General features: G+C 39.1%; 1 pseudogene; it reads left to right on the forward strand.

Moving 5' to 3' along the window:
- The first annotated feature begins 7161 nt into the window (after window positions 1-7161).
- Window positions 7162-7293, forward strand: LOC114218279 (U4 spliceosomal RNA; annotated as a pseudogene).
- Window positions 7294-19164: the final 11871 nt, after the last annotated feature.

The following is a 19164-nucleotide window of genomic DNA, read 5'->3' on the forward strand; positions in this document are numbered from 1 at the left end:
ATGTGTAATCCTTATCTCTTTGTCATTTATATTTCAGAATATAAAACCTTGTAATTACATTATCATTGCACAGACAGTAGAAATTTAAAATCACCTATTTGATATATACGCCTCCCTCTGAAAAATGCCTGACTTGCAAATATCCGGTACAGAACTGTAACTGGGAACTTGACTGCATATCAAGGCTGAGAGATCCCCCTTTCTCACCATAATTGCAATACCCAGGAAGCTCTCTGCCAGCACTACGATGCCCTTGACCTTCCTTCCTCACACATGAAGAATTTTTTAAATCCCATTCCACACCCTATATTTCACAGTCATTTCGAGAGGTGGGAACAAGGACTTCATCCAACCCAGGAGAATCCACCCAAATCCGATCCATACCTGGTCCTGAGATGCTACCCAGGATGAGCTTTTTCGAAAAACATGCTACACGTGGTCACACTATTGTTTATTTATGTCTAATTTTGTTGCATTTAATATGGAATGGGCTTTCCCAAGCTCTCCTAGGTACATCACCACCATTCACAATGAGCTCTCTGTGGAATAATCTCTTCCAACTGTCAGCCAATTTACAAAGGAGTATTTGGAATTCTGCCCATTCATAAATTGGGGTTTGTCTTCTTTACTACAAGACGAGACTTACTTCAAAACCTTCCTGCTACATTCAGGCCTCTCTGCTATTCAATATTCAATTTATCTTCAGAGACCCTCACGATGCCCAGAACAGAGCAGACACTTAGTAAATGTTCAACGAATGAGACAATAAATCCTACAGCACATTTAAAATTGAAATGAAATATCTCAAGACTAGGTCTGACTTTTTCATATTGTGAATAGTCGGGATTCCTTTGGGTACAAATTCCAGCGATTCTCTTCAAACTAGTTTAGGCAAAGGGATAAATTTATTGTAAGGCTCAAGTAACTGTGGAAAGGAACGCAGTCATTTCTTAGGGATTCAAGGGCCACCAAGACTCTCGAGCCTCTCTCATCCTCATTTCTCCCTCTCTGTTGGCTTCATCTCTCAGACTAACTTGCTTCACATTCCAGAGCACCTGCCTGTCAGCAAAGCAGGCTTGCCATCCTCCCCTTTCTTTTGTCCCTAAGAAAGGAATCTGTTTCACCCATCTTGGGGCATGTGCTTACCTCAAGATGAATCATGCTAATTGGCCCTAAATATTTCTAATTGTTTTTTCTTTCCTAATTCCCAAATCTTCATTTTCAATTGCCTACTTAGCAAGTAAATGAATAAAAACGAATAGATTAAAAGCAGTATGTTCAAATTCAAACTCATTTCTCTTCCTACATTGCCCCCTTCTGTATTCATTATCTATCAATAACACCATAACTTTAATAGTCTCCTGGGCACCTGGACTTGAAATCTGTCCCCTTGTCTCAAATTTAATTAGGTGCTAAGTCATTAGCTTTTGTTTCTACCAGGGCTTTCTGTATCTCCTTCCTCATTTTTCTTCTCATTCCTGCCTCCCTAATTCAAGTGTACTTTACCTTCTTCCTGGACTAATGGAATAATGGCCTTTTAATTGAACATCATACCCCCATTCTTTATTCTAATCTAGACTTCACACTGCTGTCACAACCCCACTTCTCAATAAAACTCAATACCCAATCTTTTCTGTGTTCAGTCTCTCAGTGGATCCCAGTGGCTACTGAAGGTAAAACAATCTTGTCATCGTGACATTTAACATCCACAATTTGAAGCTGAACCTGCCAGTCTTGGAGAAGCTGCTCTCCTCCATAGAGAACCCTTGCCCATGTGCAATTTCTTCAATTTGAAATGCTGCCTCCTCCCCGCAAATCAAACCTTCGTTCCACTTCTGAAAATCTTGTCTTTTTACGTTGGTAGCAAATGCCACATTGTTTGTGAAACTTTGCCCATTTCCAATGGATTATGAATTTTTCTTCCTGATGGTTCTTGTATTTTCATTCACGCTCTTCATTTGTACCTAACCTAATGGCATTGGTTTATAGTCCTGTGTATGCTTTAGTCACTTTAACATCTGTTTTACCTCTTTCCTTGGTTGAATGGGCTCCTTGAAAGCAGAGTATGGGCCTTTATCTTTGTAAATCCTTCTGCAAGAAGATGGCATCTTTCCTAAAAATATTTGTGTTGGTGGTATTTCTGAAGTAAATTGAAGGACTTTAAGAATTCTTTCCAGGTTTGCATGAAGGAGACTAGATGTGCTTGGTATGCCTAGTCCCAGCTTTTATGAAGCTCTATAAAATCACTAATAATGACAGTAGCCCTGTGCACTAAATGTAGGGAAGACCTGCAGAATTTCTACCCACTGCAGTATTAGGGAGGACATGATGAGTAACACCTTCCTAAACCCTCTCGGGACTGTAGTATGTGAGACGCCACTACAGAAGGTGGGGGACACACTGGCTTCCCCACTGTCTGCACCTAATTTCAGGATTCATAGGTCTATATGGATCATAAAAGGGGCTGGTAGGCCCCAGCAGCATAACACTGTCTTGCGAACTAAACCAAATCTGCTAATTGTCTTTTTTTGGCCCCCTGACTTCTTGGTCCCCTGACACTTTCTCTCTTCTCACATTCACTCAGACATACCCCACATAAAAAGGGCCGAGAGCACATAGCATTTTAAGATGTTTAACTACATTTTTAAAAAGCACTGTATTATTAATTTATATATAAATTAAGAAATATGTAAGAAATGAGCATATACTTTTAAGCTAGCATTCTACAGGATGTGGGTACAGCAAGGTAGGCATTCTAGTGGACTGCCAAGTGGGAATGTAAACTTGTTATAACCTTGCTAGAAAGCAATTTGCAACATGGATCAAGAGATTGTAAAATGGCACCCTTTTGGGCCCAGTAACTTGCCTTCTATGAATCATTCCTAAGAAACAGTCAGATATGTGGGTGAAGACTTAAGGCCCCTCTCTCTGAGAGAGTACAAGGAGAAGATAAAGGAGAGAAGTTTGTAAAATGTACAGCTCCACAATGCACAAGAGGGAAGAGAAACCAGGGAGAGGGTAGGACAGAGGAGCTCAGATAATGCAATGCTTTGGAAGTCAGTGGAGGAGAAAGTTTTAAGAAATCATGGTGGTCAGATGTCAAACCCTGCAATGGGGCAAAAAGGATGAAGACCCAATTCAGACCATTAAATTTAGTTATTAAATAAAATAGTAACTAATAAATTTCATTGTCAAGAGATTGTCAGTTTTCAGGACTGTTTCACTGAGTGCAAGTTCACAAGGGCTTTGGTGTAAGTTAGTGAGTGGTCAAGAGTAAGGAATATCTGATTGAAACTACACTCCTAAGTACCCGACAGTAAAGAATGTGACCAACAGACATTTAGGGGGAACCTACTCTGGGTGGGGAGAGCGTAGTGAAAAACAAAGGTAAATGAAGTCCAACTCTGGTCCCCAAGGAGTTTACAGTCTGCTAAATTTCTTAGAAACTGGCCTCAGTAGGCACTGTTCATTAATCAGTGACCTCCTCGGTGTCAGATTTTCAGGTCCTCCATTTTCCCCTCCATATGGAATACACTTATGAAACCCTCTTCAAGATTTTCTAGTGGTCTTCTAACTCATCGCTGTCGTGCTTGCAGAATTTCTATCCCGGCTCTTTTACTAATTGCTGTGGTTTGGGCCAAGCAAAAGGAAAAGTCCAGTGTTTTGGACATCCTGGGTTGCTATGACACCTTAAATTAACAAGCAAAGACTAGAAATCTATGATTTCTTTCTTTAAGAAATCAGCCAATTAATCTCTCTGGTCTGAATTATTTACACTATGGTGAAAGTGAATTTAATGGCCCTGCCAATTCATGTGAGGTGATGTGACAGAGTCTGACATGAGGCTTATTTGCTTTTCTGAGAGGCAGCAGTGAGTACACAGGAGGCCAATCCCACTCTTCCCCAGGACTCCTACAATCAATGATTTGCGTTTAAGAGATGATAGGATGATCTCTAAACTTGGGTCAATAAATCAAAGGGACGCCATTGGCCTATTGGACATCCACACTCGGGGAGATACTCATTCAGGAGACCCCGTGGATGGTCAAGGTGTTAAACCCAAAATACTGTTGCAACTCACACATAAGAGAAATGGGAGCAGACATTATAGCTCCTCTGATGAAAGCAGCTATTGTTGAAAAAAACTGTGGAGAGCATTTAACTGGGGGAAGGAAAAGACATGCAAGGTTAAAACCAAGCTTCCTGGCTTCTTGGGGTTTGCGTCCTAAGGAAGAGAGGCCGGTGAGGCTAATCCTGATCAGCCGACAGCGACTGTGGGAAAGAATAATTCAGTGTGAATCATGATGTCTCTGCTTCACTCCTCCTTTTCAGTGTTTTCAGGAGTGATTTCTTTGGCTATCTGAGCCATCTGTCTGCTGTGTCTTTGAGACCGGCCCTTGCACTCATGCTCGTCCTTCTATACTTGTTTTATTGTGAGAGAATAGTGGTAGGTTTTATATAAAAGCTGATGGATTTCCTTAATTGCTAATTTTTTTTTTTTTAATCTGCAGAGGCTGGAAAGCAGACAGGCATTGTTATCAGTTATTCCTTTGCCATTCGAGGTCTATTGTTACCATCACTAAAAAACACTTTCAAAGCAGAGTCCCGAATAAATAAGAGAACAAACTGGTGGTTGCCAGAGGGGAGTGGTGGGGGGATGGGTGAAATAAGTGATGGGGATTAAGAAGTACACACTTCCAGGGGCACCTGAATGGCTCAGCTGGTTGAGCGTTGGACTCTTGATTTCAGCTCAGGTCATGATCTCTGGGTCCTGAGATGGAGCCCTTGATGGGCTCCGTGCTCATGATGGTGTCTGCTTGAGATTCTCTCTCTCCCCATCCCTCTGCCCCCTCCCCACTCTTGCTCGCTCACTCTCTCTAAATAAATAAGTAAATAAAAAAGTCTTAAAAAAAAGGAGGTACAAAATAAGTTATAAAATAAGAAGTCAGGAGGATGGAAAGTACAGCAGAGGGAATATAGCCAATGGTATTGTAATAACTGTGCGGTGACAGATGGTGACTACACTTACCATAATGACTGTTCCATAATGTATATAAATGTTAAATCATTATGTTGTACACCTGAAACTAATATAATATTGTATGTCAATTATACTTCAATTAAAGATAAGAAAATGAAAAATAAAAGCAGGGTCCTCGTTGTTTCTGGTTGCTGTAGTCCTCACAGGTCTCAGGAAATATCTTTTGGACCCATTTTTCCCCATACTTCCTTTTGTTCATTCCACCCTTCTTTTTTTCCTTCCCCCTTTCCTTCCTCTCTTTCTTCCATAAAGGTTTATCGAGCATTATGTGTTTAGGGTGCTAAATGCTGGTGATACAGGGATATCGAGAAAACTTTGTTATGTAGACTTAGGGGAGTCAAAGTCAGCTGGGGAAGAAGCCATTACACTTGTGATTCCCTGTCCAAAATTGAGTGTCTCAAAAGGATGAGTAGATTAGGGTGTGAAATAGAGGTTGCCAATCAGGTCTGTGGATAAATGAAAGCCTTTCTTAAAGAAATGACATTTACACTGAGGCCTGAAAGATAAATGTGTCATATTTATACGTGATTTGAGTCAGGGCTAACACTTATACCATATTACTTTATTAAGTCTCTTGGCACCTCCATTTCTGCCTTTTAGGGAAAAAAAAAAGCCTATACACTTTATCATCTTATGTGCTTGTTAGAATACTTTAAGACTAATGGGGAGGGGGGGATTCGAGGATTTGGGAAGGATGCCACTAACAATGTTGTGTTGGTTTTTTTCTTAAGCAAGTATATATTTAGTTTAAACTGAGTATCCAGAAGTTGCTGATAAGGAGATTTCATTGGTTCATGAACTCTGAGGAATCCCTGTGAGAATAATATCAGAAAACTCACAATGGACCTGAACACAGAAATAACTGACCAGCAAGAGAATAAATTCAGGTAAACATAAGTTAACTTACCTTTTGGGAAAAAAAATACAGTATAGTCAAATACTATACTGTACAAATTCCTTATAGAAATAAATGGACTCCGAATTTTTAGGGAACCAATTTCAGAAAATCATTGGTGGCACATGGATCTGAGGCCTTTGTTCAACTAGGATCTCTGTGGGAAAAGGGTGGAGAACAAGCTCCAGGAGACTGACGGTACTCTACTGGGCAGCCCCAGAGGGTGATGGGGGTTGGGCTCATCAGCACAAAATGATGGATTAAAATTCATAGCATTCTCTAAGGAAGCAATTCCTTGTCTGTTTCCAAATTATGGCTCTGAACACCCAATTTCCTTTTTCATAATTAATTTTCCTACAAAAGTGGCATTTTAATAAAGGTTTGAAAAATTTAAAAGCTGTGTAAGACTAGAAATAGCAATTGGAAGATGCATCATTTTATTAACAAGAAAACCCTGCCTGTGTTTCTCTGTATCTCTTTGCTTCTAGGAAAATTTTAAAGCAAAACACAGGGCACATACGTATAATGAGAAGTGAGATGTGCTTTGAGGAAAGGAGAAAAACCTAAAATTTAGAGCAACTGATTAAGTTTTAAGACCACATCAGTAAATTTATAGTTGAAATTTATCTCAATTCTATTGTCTGGCCCAGAGGTTCCCAAACTTTCTCAGTTCATGGCATCCTTTGTATCAAGTCATTTTTTTTCATAGCATCCCTAGGGCGAACAATTCTATTTATTAAATAGTTTCAAACTTCTTAATAGATTTGCATGTCGTGGCAAATTTATAGCTTTTTTTTAAAAACTAATACATGTAGATTCAAAGAAAAATATTTTTATTTCATTCTCAAATAACCATAACAACTTATTGATAGGATGTGAGTACCTGTTATTCACCACAAATTTTTCCTCAAACTAGACTCCATCACTCACCTCCTCATTTCTTGTTGCACATTGATTTTTGGGTGTTACCTGTTTTTTTTTTCTTCTCATGCACCTAAAAGAGTTCCTGGCATAAAGCAAGTGCTTTAAAAATATTTATTAAATGAATCCAGAACCACTGGGTTTGGAGAGACCTGAATTTCCATCTGGCTTTACTCTAAACCAACTCTATGACCTTGGACTTAACCTCTGTGTCAGTTTTTGTTCTTCTAAAACATGGATAATAAAAATGAATGACTACCTGGACTCTTCTAATGATTAAATGAGCACTTAAAAATCTCAGCACAGCTTTGCGCAGTGACAGTATTGTGGCCAATGAGGTTTATCCAAGGCGCGATTTTTGCTAATTAAAAAATCTCAGCACAGTGTCTGACATTTGTAACTGCTTAATGAGTGATACTTTTTAATATTACTACTACTACCATTCCAGGTTTTTTTTTTCCTTTCATAATTAGCAAGTCTTCTAGAAGGCATATTTTAAAATCTGACCACAATAAATAACTACAGTCAAAATACCAAAGGTAAACAGAGGATTAGAATGAAATTGAAGGAATTCCTAGAAGGTCTATTCTAAATGAAAATTCAGAGGTGGAGTGGAAATAGCATCAAAAACCTAGTTTAAATCAGACTTCTGCCTCTCAACAGCGTTTCTGCCACTGAAACTCTCTGACCCTCATTTTCTTTTCTGTTGAATGAGAGAGAAATAATACTTCTCAGAGGGATGCCCTTAGGAAAAGCAGAAAAAATAGTTTGCTTCATCTCCATGTAGAGAAGAAGCTGAGCATGCTTGCCTGGTGGAATTCTGAGTCCCAAGGCTCGAGATTGAGAGGAGGTCTCTTATCAGCATCCACGATAGCATATTCCCTATTTAATCTTGACGTGGGCTCTCTAACACTTGGCCACTTTTTCAATCAGAGTTTGGTTTAGAAAACAGAAGCCACTGTAAGTCTTTTATGCAGAAAATAATGTAATGCCACGTATCAGAGACTTACACAACTGGAGAGGCTGATGGAATCAGGAGACAAAATGTCATGATAGCTTCTGCTAGCTTTCACCCAGATGAGTGTATAAGAGTTGCAACGAACCACCATTGCTGAATCACAGGTGGACACCCCAAAACTATTGTCAAAACCCCACAGCTGCTGTCTGCTAAAGCCCATGTGCCTTCTCACCACTGCTGAAGAAGTGATGGCTTTTCTTCTTCCATCGTCCATGTGAGACCTTCTCATGGATTAGAACGTAAACCAAAGCCCTCCTGGCAAGGAAGTATAAGAAAAGTAGTTTCCAGGCTTCTAGGCTTTGCAATACTAGAGAGACCGTAGAAGAAAGCAGGAATGCTAACAAGAAGCCAGTATCAAAGACTAAGGCGAGGAAGGAAGGAAGGATATACTTAGGTATGAAGACCCGAGTGTCCAATATAGGGACTTGAAGGCAGAGCAGTGGTGAAGGACAGGGCTAAGACTAAGCCTCCAGGAATATAGGGGCTGATCAGCAGCTCCACCTTTTCTTTAGGACTAAATCAGGGAATAGCCAGAGTGGTATCATGGGTACACAGTGCAGTTAGGTGACGGACTTCCCAGGTGATAGGTACCATCATGTCATCTTCCTTGGTCAGCCTTTCCAGGATCCCACACCTCCGAGGCAGCCCCTAGGTTAACCTGGCTCTCACTGAGACCCTCATTCTGAGGTCAGAACATGCTGGTGGAGGGTACCTGGGGCTGATGCTAAAATGTATTCCTCTTTGGCCATTTATCAAATGGGGTCCCTTTCGCTGATCCCTGGTGTATCAATATTATCAGAAAGGAGAAGGAAAAAAAACAACGTGAAATTGTTTCCATCTCATGTATATCCACAGACATTCTGGATGGCAAAGCTTCACTAAAATCGTAGATAAATTCCATTTTATAGGCTTCAACATCCTCTTAACTCTCACCATAAACTTAAAGTTATTTTTCCCTTTTTAAGGAAACAACCAATTGTGACAGTTCTTTTTCTCAAGAAAATCACACCAACGTTTGTAGATACCTGTTCTCAGAAAGATAAATTTGCCATTGTTGTAGCATATGGAATATATGTTTGCTAAGTTCCTCTGAGAATCTTAGCTCAAAAATCCTGCCAGCTTATTTCTTAATGTCAGTCTCGAAAACTGGAGCTGCTTATTGAACTCAACTTATTTCCATCCTCGGGGATAATAAAAGGAGCCAGAGAGCAGTGTACTTAGAATTATCCTTAAAATAGACAAGTTCGTCTGTGGGTATACCCCCGCAAATATGCAGAGAAAAACCTGCTAGCACTTTTGGAAGAATTCGCTTCACATGCAGTAGGTTAAAACCCATGTGATGATATCTGAGCATCGGGTAATTCTGTTTTGAATAGAGAATGAAAAGGCAGCAGAATAATTCTTTGAATGGCTCCTAGACCTCTTGGTGTCTTAAAATTTCTGTCCCATTTGGATCTCAAAAGAACAAACATTAAGCCTAGTCAAGACAAGGAATTTACCCATGACTTCAGCAGACTCCTAATGAGTCTACTAGAGGTATGTGGCCCCTCTCCCCAGTTCCCAGCCGGGAACAGGTGCCTTACAAAACCTCCGGTAATAGGGCAGAAAAGAGGTTAAGATAAGTTGTACCAGGAGATGGTAAAAACACAAATATTCAAAGATGACAGTTGTCTGTTCCAGCTCTTCTCCTTGTAATGATCTGAGGGTTTCAGTACCATGGGGATCATTTATCAGTGACCGCTAACACCCACTGCCAGGCACTGTTATAAATCTAAAATCTTTTTTTTAAAAGATTTTATTAGAGAGAGAGAATGAGAGAGAGAGAGAGCATGAGAGCGGGGAAGGTCAGAGGGAGAAGCAGACTCCCCGCCGAGCAGGAAGCCCGATGTGGGACTCGATCCCAGGACTCCAGGATCATGACCTGAGCCGAAGGCAGTCACTTAACCAACTGAGCCACCCAGGTGCCCCTAAATCTAAAATCTTTTAACCAATCTTTTAACTTTTTTAAATCTTTTTTTTTTAAGATTTTGTTTATTTGACACAGAGACACAGCGAGAGAGGGAACACAAGCAGAGGGAGTGGGAGAGGGAGAAGCAGGCTCCCCGCTGAGCCAGGAGCCCAATGTGGGGCTCAATCCCAGGACCCTGAGATCATGACCTGAGCGGAAGGCAGACGCTTAATGACTGAGCCACCCAGGTGCCCTCTAACTTGTTTAAATCTTTTAAACAAGGCTATGCTATTATTATAGTCATCTCACAGTTGAGAAAACTGAGGCATTGGGCAATTTAGTGCCTTGCCCTCACAGACAACAAGGGATCGAGCTGGGATTAAGACCCGGGTGGTCTGACTCCAAAGGCCATGCTTCGAACTCTTGGGACACTTGTCCCAAATCATTAAGGCAGGATGTCCCCACCTACATGCTGTATAAATTGCTTGCCAATATCAAATTACCCAACTGCTATCCTAGGTACTTGGTAGGAGCTGGTGGGAGGCTACAAAAAGATGAGTTGCTTCCCCAGATGAATTTTAGAAGACCTCTGAGAAAATCCATGAATTCTGAAAGACCCAAGGCCGGGCTCCACATCTACTCATTACTCAGAGCACTCCTCCCTTTGGATGCACTCACAAATCATTCCAGCCTATTTCATCGCCAAGTAGGATCAGAACATATGATAGCAGATGAGTCAGTGATTCTGCCAGGCCCTCTATGCAGTGGGATAGGCCATTTCCTAAGCACTGCTCTTTGGGGCCATTTAACCTTGTCCCCTGCTGAAGCCAGCAGACCCAGGAAGCACTAAAAATCAGGCTGCCCACCTGGGCAAGGTGCAGTGCTAGGGAGAGCACACGTCTGAATTTGTCTGGGCAACAGTCTTGGTTTACTCCTGCTGTTGAAGTGCAGTGATGAATAGCACTCACTTTCGCTTTCAAGAGTCTCCCGGTGTGGACTATGAGTAATGACATGGTCGCCGTGGACATCATCCACCTCTTCCTGTGCATAGCCAGGAAGGAGCCCCATGGTCCTGGCTCCTTTGGCGGGGATGAGATGCTAGATGCGTCTTCTAGAAATCAGGGACTCAGCAGCTCTGTGGATACCTAGATCTGAGCAGAAAGCCTGATGACTTCAAGGAGATCTGGGATTATGTGACCATTTCTAAATTTCTTTCTGAGAGTTTTAAGCTAAGTATAAACCTTTCAGAAAACTTTTTCCGTTTATGGATTTTCTCTCATCACATATGCAAAGCAACTATTTTAAAAACTTGCTCCCAAAGCTATTATTTTCAAAAGGAACACATCACTGTTGGTTTCTCTGTTCTCCGAGAATCCTCCATTAGCATAAGAGGAAAACCACACAGCCAGACTACATATTCCCATGAAAGGGGGTCACCTGAGGGAATTAGGGAAAGACTGACTGACAGATTTAGGTAATAACAACTGAGCCATGACTCCCGCTCTCCCCATCCATCACAAGTTCGAGAAGCCATCGGGAGTGAGTAGATGAGCCAGGAGAACTGGGTACACACGATTCTCCAGAGCATCCATTGTGGTTGGGTCGTTCACTTTCAATACGTATCTAATTTGTTTTCAGTTTGGTAGTGGTAGCAAGATGATAGACCGGATTGGAGCAGAAGAGCCAGGACCCGATTGTTAGGGAGAGGTTGAAGAGGCTAAATCTAAGCATTGCCTGCTTCCAAAATTTGGTTAAGCCAATTGTGCACAGGGCCCCAGTCAGCCCACAACTTCTCTCACTCATCCTGCACACTAGAAACACGACTTAATGCCCCAACCATCACCCTCCTCACCTCCCTGCCCAAACCACAAGCAAACTGAATCTTGAAGTGCCTCCACACCCACAGAATCTGGTGACAACTTGGAGGAGCAGCCTTCTGTGTAGATGTCCAACTTAGAAAACTGACCTGCTCTCCCAGACATTCAAAGAGCACGAAGGGTCACTGACAAGCTTACACCAAAAAGATTTGAGTGAGTGAGTGGAGGTATCAAACTCTGAAGAATACATTAAAATAGCATTTGCTTCAATTTTTAGAACTCTCCTATCTGAGGCTAATATGGCCAAGAGCAAGAGGCAACCCTGAATCCCACCCATATGTATTACATGAGTAAGGTATCTGAGGCCTTGAAATGTACTCACCCTGTATAGACCCCCAGTGCTGAGCCCAGCAACATTCTGGCTTCACTCACCTCTGCTTTACTCACCTCACCTCCACCCTACATTCTGTTAAACTCCCTGTGAAGCTTCTCCAAAGAAGATGGAATCCTGGAACATCATGGTATGGGAGGCTCTGTGTGGAGGAAACCAAAAACTTGATTTGGGAAAAACCTTTGATACACCAGAGTTGGCACTCAGTACTTCCATTATCTCAGCCAGATTCCATAGGGAATTGTCTTTTCTTCCATTCTGAGTTTGAATTCCAAATCTGGCCTACTATAATGATTCCCATTTTCATCAGATATTCTCTCTCTCTTTTTGACCCACACCAGAAGTCTTTCTCCATATCCTCCTTGGAGGGGTTCATGGGCCTTCTTTCCTGAGGTTCATCACTGAGTGATAATTGAGAACCATACTTACCCCAAACCTTGTTGTTCAAACTATTTTGTGTCTGTAGCAACTGGGAACAAACTCCCATTCTCAATTTAAATATTAAGAACAACAAGCACAGGCAACACATTACTGTTGGTTTCTCTCTTCCAGAACTCCTTCATTCCACTAGCTTTCATGTGAGAAACTCCATTAAACTTCCGCCATTCTTGCTTGGCATCCTCACTTACTCTGACTTCTCAGGATTTGTGAATTAAATACATCCATACCATGATACACTGAGTTTTTCTTTTCCAATTTGAAATAGGTTCCTCTAGCTCTTCCTCTTCAGATTGGCTCTGCCAGACCAAAAACCTTAAAATGAATCTAAATCTTAACTCCTAATAGAACCCACGCCCTGGGATTCCTTATCTGTTCCTCTGCTATGCCTTTTAAGTAGCTAAAGCAAACAAAAGTACAAATATTATATCCCCATATTCAACAAGGAAATATTTATGTTTCATAAGGGATTTCTCATATGAGCATGCAATTGATTCAAGTAAGCTTTCATGAACATAATATTTAATTTGAGTTAGAGTTTTGAGGAATAGGCAGTGTTCCATTATGTTTCAAGAAATAGTTTTGCCTATTATTCGTTTCTAATAAGAAAAAAGAGGGGGAAAAATATCATACAATTTGCTTTAGTTTTTATGAATATATCAGAGGATATCCCTTCCGAATATAGGAGGATATACTGGTTCAGATACAGGTATATTGTTTTAAAGTATTTTAGCTATTAGCTAGAGCTGTGACTGACTTGCTTGTATTCAGACTTTGAAGAACAGGTTTCTATTATAAGTATTGATCCTATCAAACTATATAATTTAAGAAACCCAAATATTCAAGATTCTATCAATAAAACTTTGTCTATCCTTGGCCCTGTGCCTATTAGTAATGAGATGGATGAAACCAAGGGAGGGAAATCTGGATCATCTTATTTTCCTACTAGATAAGAGCATTGACCCTAGGCTTTCTGAACAGAAAAGGATCTTCCAGAGCCATCTAGTCAAAACAGAACAGCTAGATATCATTTTATGTTTTAACTCCTATGGAAGGAGGATGCAGAGGCAAAAACATTTAAGGAAGAGAAGTCCTTTGCTCACAAATTTGGTTTTCAAGAGAGCCAGATTTCAGAAAAACTGTCTCATCAAATAAAAACAACAAATATTTAAAGGAAAAAATCTGCAAAATTACCAGTTTATCAAATTTACAGTTATCTGTTCATGGTAGAAAAAAAGAGCAATGTTCTCACAATTATCGTATCCAAGAAAATTCTGACATAATCTCAGGTATCAGCGTTATAAAAATCAGGGATAAAGATGCTTTTGTTAGAGGGGCACCTTGGTGGTGCAGTTGGTTGAGCATCTGACTCTTGGTTTCGGCTCAGGTCATGATCTCCGGGTCCCGGGATCGAGCCCCACGTCAAGCTCTGCCCTCAGTGTGGAGTCTGTTTGAGATTCTCTCTCCCTCTCCTTCAGCTCATGCTGTCTCTCTCTAAAATAAATAAATAAAATTCTTTTTTTAAAAAGATGCTTTTGTTAGAAAGTCAGTACCTTATGAGGACACTCGGGATTTCATTTATTTTGAGACTAAAACTAAATATAGTGACTGGTTTCTGTCAGGGTGCAATGTTTTGTTGCTTTGTTTTTGTTTGTTTTCCTAATTGTGGGATGTGATGTAAATTTGACCTATAATGGAGATCTGCCAAGGGGTCAATTTCACTTTCAAACTTCAACCAACTGACAGAGGTTATGGAAGCATGAAGGATTCTGGAAGCCTCATCTGGACACAGTACAAAATGTCGTATTTGAACATTATTTTCTGCCATGAGCATGGCAAGAGTGAGTGAAACCATTTCTTTTTTTCTTTTTTTCAGTGAGTGAAATAATTTCTGCCAGACACTTTTTATTTTTTAACCTCTGTGCAATTTGAATGCCCTTCTTTTAGTTATAAAGAAAATGGATGGGATGGGAGAAAAGTGACCAGGTAAAATCACACAAACAACACATAGCATAAATCTGACTTGAAACCAGATGTTGTAATGAGTAGTGCAGAAAATTTGTAGGAGGTGAAGAGCTGAGTGGCACTCATAAATATTTGTGGTGAACTATTTCTTTCGATTTCACCAAGCTATATACATTCCAAGAATTAAAATCACCACATCATGCTCTGGAGCTTATCCATTCCAAGTAATTATAGTTTCTTCACAGTAATGGTTTCTTTTTCAACGTGGAAAGAATGCGTTTTTAAAATATTAAGGTGACTAATCCCAGTATGCAATATAATCACTGACTGTTCACTGTATGGAAGAGTTCAGTTGGCTTGCCAGAAATCTCAGGGTGACCCTCTGGCTAAGTGGTAAGGAGTACAATGCGTTAATTTTGTGAGGTGAATGTTGTATGTTAATTACATGGCGCCACAGAAGGAAGAGTGCTGTTTCTGCCCAACTTCTTTTGTAAAGGGTCAATTCTTTACCTCTAAAATTTGATTTTTTAGTCTTTACTGGGTTCATTGATAGTTCTCTTCTACATAATGCTTAGCTTAGCCAAGAATGTTTCCTAGTTTTGCTTTAAAGTGCATGGTTTCCATAAAAATTCACTCAAATAATCCTTGTCTCTTTTCCTCAGGGATGAGTTGCCTTTTTCAGGTTGAGTGTGGCAAACCGAGGGTTTCTTCTTCAGCTACAGTCCCCTCACTAGGGGTAAGTAGATAATTTAGGAATTCTTGCCAAATAGACTGCTGGTGTCATTCACTTCCTTTAGAGGTCTAACAACAGATGGCTCGTCCTACAGCAAGGAGGGCTTTAAGACCAGTTTATTGTAGCGGACTCGAAATCACTGTGGGTCCTAAACATCCTCTGCATGAGGTAATTTCATTCTAAAATATTACTAGGAAATTCAAGGGCAGTAAAGCCTAATCCTTCTTGCATATTAGTATTTAAACATACAATTAATAATTAATATTAATTAATTTATTAATAATTAGATCCCCCAAAAAGCCACTCTTTTTTTTTAAAGATTTTTTATTTATTTATTTGAGAGAGAGAGAATGAGAGAGAGCACGAGAGGGAAGAGGGTCAGGGGGAGAAGCAGACTCCCTGCTGAGCAGGGAGCCCGACGTGGGACTCGATCCCAGGACTCCAGGATCATGACCTGAGCCGAAGGTAGTCGCTTAACCAACTGAGCCACCCAGGTGCCCCCAAAAAGCCACTCTTAAGAAAAGAAACACCTGGTGTTGAAAAGGGCTAAGAATCTCTTCGGAAGGATACTATGTAAAAACTGAGTAGGAGTAGCAGGAAAAAAATAGCTTGAAAGCTATTGATTCTGCAAGAGAATGGAACTCGGTGGAGTTCTGTTTCTTTACAGACAGCTACTTAAAGTCCACTGACAGATTATAGCATTGTTGATGTTGAAGTGAACCTCAAAGAAGGAATTATAACCTAAACTTAAAGATTGCTATTTTTTCCTTTAAAAATGCATAAGAAGTCAAGGTAGCATTTTACTGTGTTGTTAATGCCAACAGCAATAAAATGTTTAAAACTGGGAAAAAAGTTTTGTCACAGCCTTAGAAGACACAGCCCTTGTCTCTAGGGATGGAAAGAGCTGTTTGTCCTATGAATTCCATTGGCATAAACAAGTATTTAACATCGATACTTGAATGTTTCACCAAGAAGTCCTGCATTTTAGTGAACTTTGTGAGATCCTGGAAGACTGTATCAGAAAAAAAAATCCTTCTGCATCTATATCCTAATTATAAAAACCATTGAAATATATATCGTTCACTGAGCTTTCCTTATATTATTAAAACACATATATGTTAATTTGTGGGGAAATGGCATTAGGAGAACAAGACTGTAACCCCTACAAATGACAGAAATGAACAAAGGAGTATTAAAATGAGGGAAAGTATCTACGTGTTCAGAATGGTCACATTTTGTGATGGTTATGTCAAAAGGTTGAGGGGTGGGGCGCCTGGGTGACTCAGTCTGAGCATCTGACTCTTGATTTCGGCTCAGGTCATGATCTCTGTGTCCTGGCATCTAGCCCGGCATTGGGCTCCACGCTCAGTGGGGAGTCTGCTTGAGGATTCTCTCCCTCTCTCTCTACCCCTCCTCCCCACTTGTGCTCTCTCTATGTCTCTCTCTAAAAATAAATAAATAAACCTTTTAAAAAAAAGTTGAGGGGTAAATGCTGCCACACAAAACAGAACTAATCAGTTTAAATAGGTCAAAAAAGAAATTATTTTATCTAAGGCAATGCCAAGATCATTCTGTAAAATGTAATTCCCATTCTGGAATGGAAATAAAAGAATATTTCCTTAACACCATAAATGTTATCTATCATTATATGTAATGAAGAAATTCTTAAAGCATTGTAACTAAATTTAGGAAAACAAAACAAAAAATATAACCAAAATTATTAGTAAATATAGATCTGATAATATTAGCCTAAACTAACAAAAAAAAAGAAGGATATAAATTTGGAAAGAAAATGAGATATTATATTTATTTGCAGATATGATTTCCTGGAAAGCCCAAAAGAAATCTCTAAAAACAAAGAAAACTATTAGAACTAGAGAGAATCTTTCATACATACCTGGTCCAAAAGAAATATACAAATAGCTCTGTTACATATGGTGATACCTACTTTTTCCATACCAGCTTTGCCAGGAGGTCCTGCACTGGGAATTATGGCAAAACCTTAGGTAGGAGTGAGCAGTAGAATTAAAAACCCATTGCACTGGGGAAAAGAGCTTGATAACAAGTATTTAGGGGCAGGAAGGATATTTATATTTCACATACATCTTTCTATTTATTTGAATGTTTACTATGTATAAAGACTGAGAACACTTCCATTCAACTTTTGTTTTCTATTCACACAAACATATTTAACATAAAAATATTTTATATCATTAGCTAGATGAATTACTTAATTCCTACTGTTGCCTACCACTCTCTACTCATTTCCACTATATTTCTGAATAGATGATGCTTCAGGAAGATATTCTACAATTATACTGTGGCTTAAGCTACCCCATAGTATAGTATCATGATTCCCTAGGGAATGAAAATCATAATTTGAGAAACACAGCTCTAATTTAATTTTAATATGACAGTTCCCTAATTCAAGCACATCTTATTGAAATATATAATTGAATCTTTATGGAATTCCAAGTTTAATTGAAATGGATATGGTTCTAGTTGTTTGCATGCTAGTTTTTATTTGAGAGAGAAAATAAAGGTATTTTCGGTCATTGTAGAAGCCAGTTTAGGAAATTTGAACCAGCCTGTTGAACAAAAGAGATAGAGTCTTTTTTAAAATCCAGACAATTATTTCTTTAATTAATATCTGTCAGTATTAGACAGACCACCTTCTAAATGCATAATTTAATTTCACGGACTGATGCTTTTCTTGGAAGTGCAGCCTTGTGTAGTTTGTAATTTGTAATAGTCGACTTCTTTATAGGGCCAAAGATTAAAATTTAACCATTTCATTGTTGCCCTACCATGGAGTAAAACAGCATTTGGTAGCCCAGGGTTTAGAATTCTTATAACCAGAAAGAAATGTTCTTTTGGCTATAACATATCTATATGCTATAGTGACAAGGACAGTATAAATGTTATGTATATATAATACATATATTATATATATGTTTACTTCCCAACAATAGTAGTCAGATCATTTAAAATACTTTTCTAACACTCTGAGGGATAAAACATAATAAATAAAAAGGCCATGGAGGATGGGGGATGCGTATGACAAAGACAAAAATACAATCTAGCTGATAAACTCTATTAAACAATATAAATCATAAGATCTGGAAAGTAACTTTTTTTCTAATGCCTATAGAACATTTATAAAAATCAAGCCCACATATTAGGCAAGAGACAATCCCCCTCACTGATTGCCCCAAAGCAGGTATGAAACACTGAGGTCAGTGCAATGAGTAAACATTTATTTATAATTAAAAATACTCAACCATTTGTATAAAAATACTCTCCTATATAACTCTTTGTTAAAAGAAATCAAAAGGGCAATCAAGAAATTCTTAGAAATAAGATAAGGATAATACTACCTATCAAGCACCATGATTCCAATAAAGGCAAATTTAGTGGAAAAAGCAGATCCTTAAATGCATTAATTATCGACAAGAAAAATCATATAGGTGTTCAATTAAAAAAATCTGAGTAGAAATAAAGCGTTGTTAAAGATAACATAAGGCTGATGAATTAGAAACCAGAAAATTAATATAGTTGATTTTCTCCCATTCCCATTCCTAACAAGTAGCAGGGCCAAAATGACTTCAAAGATCATCCCTTTCAAATGTTTTATTACACTTCAGCACCATCAACATAAGAAAGGCAGCATGTATACAAAAACACTCTTGAAAAAGCTGAATAAAGAAAAATATTTAGTGATTAAAAGAAGATACCTTCCATCACCCTAAACAGACATAAATTTCATAGATATTGTAGAAAATAAACTTTGCATGCTCTGAATGAGTGAAACTTTCTTAAGAAAGGAAAAAAATTCGAAAGTCTTAAATGAAAAAATAGAAATATGTTATTATGTAAAAATGAAAAGTCTCCCGTGGCAAAAGATATTGAATATGACAGTTAAAAAAAAAAAGCTGAAGGGGGGGCAAAGTTTTGTAACATGTAAAAATAAAAAAACTTAATATTCCTGTTCACCATA

This window comes from Eumetopias jubatus, unplaced genomic scaffold, assembly GCF_037043125.1.
Source record: "Eumetopias jubatus isolate StellerSeaLion01/CBP00866 unplaced genomic scaffold, mEumJub1_p1.0 scaffold_15, whole genome shotgun sequence".
In the NCBI taxonomy this organism is placed as follows: domain Eukaryota; kingdom Metazoa; phylum Chordata; class Mammalia; order Carnivora; family Otariidae; genus Eumetopias; species Eumetopias jubatus.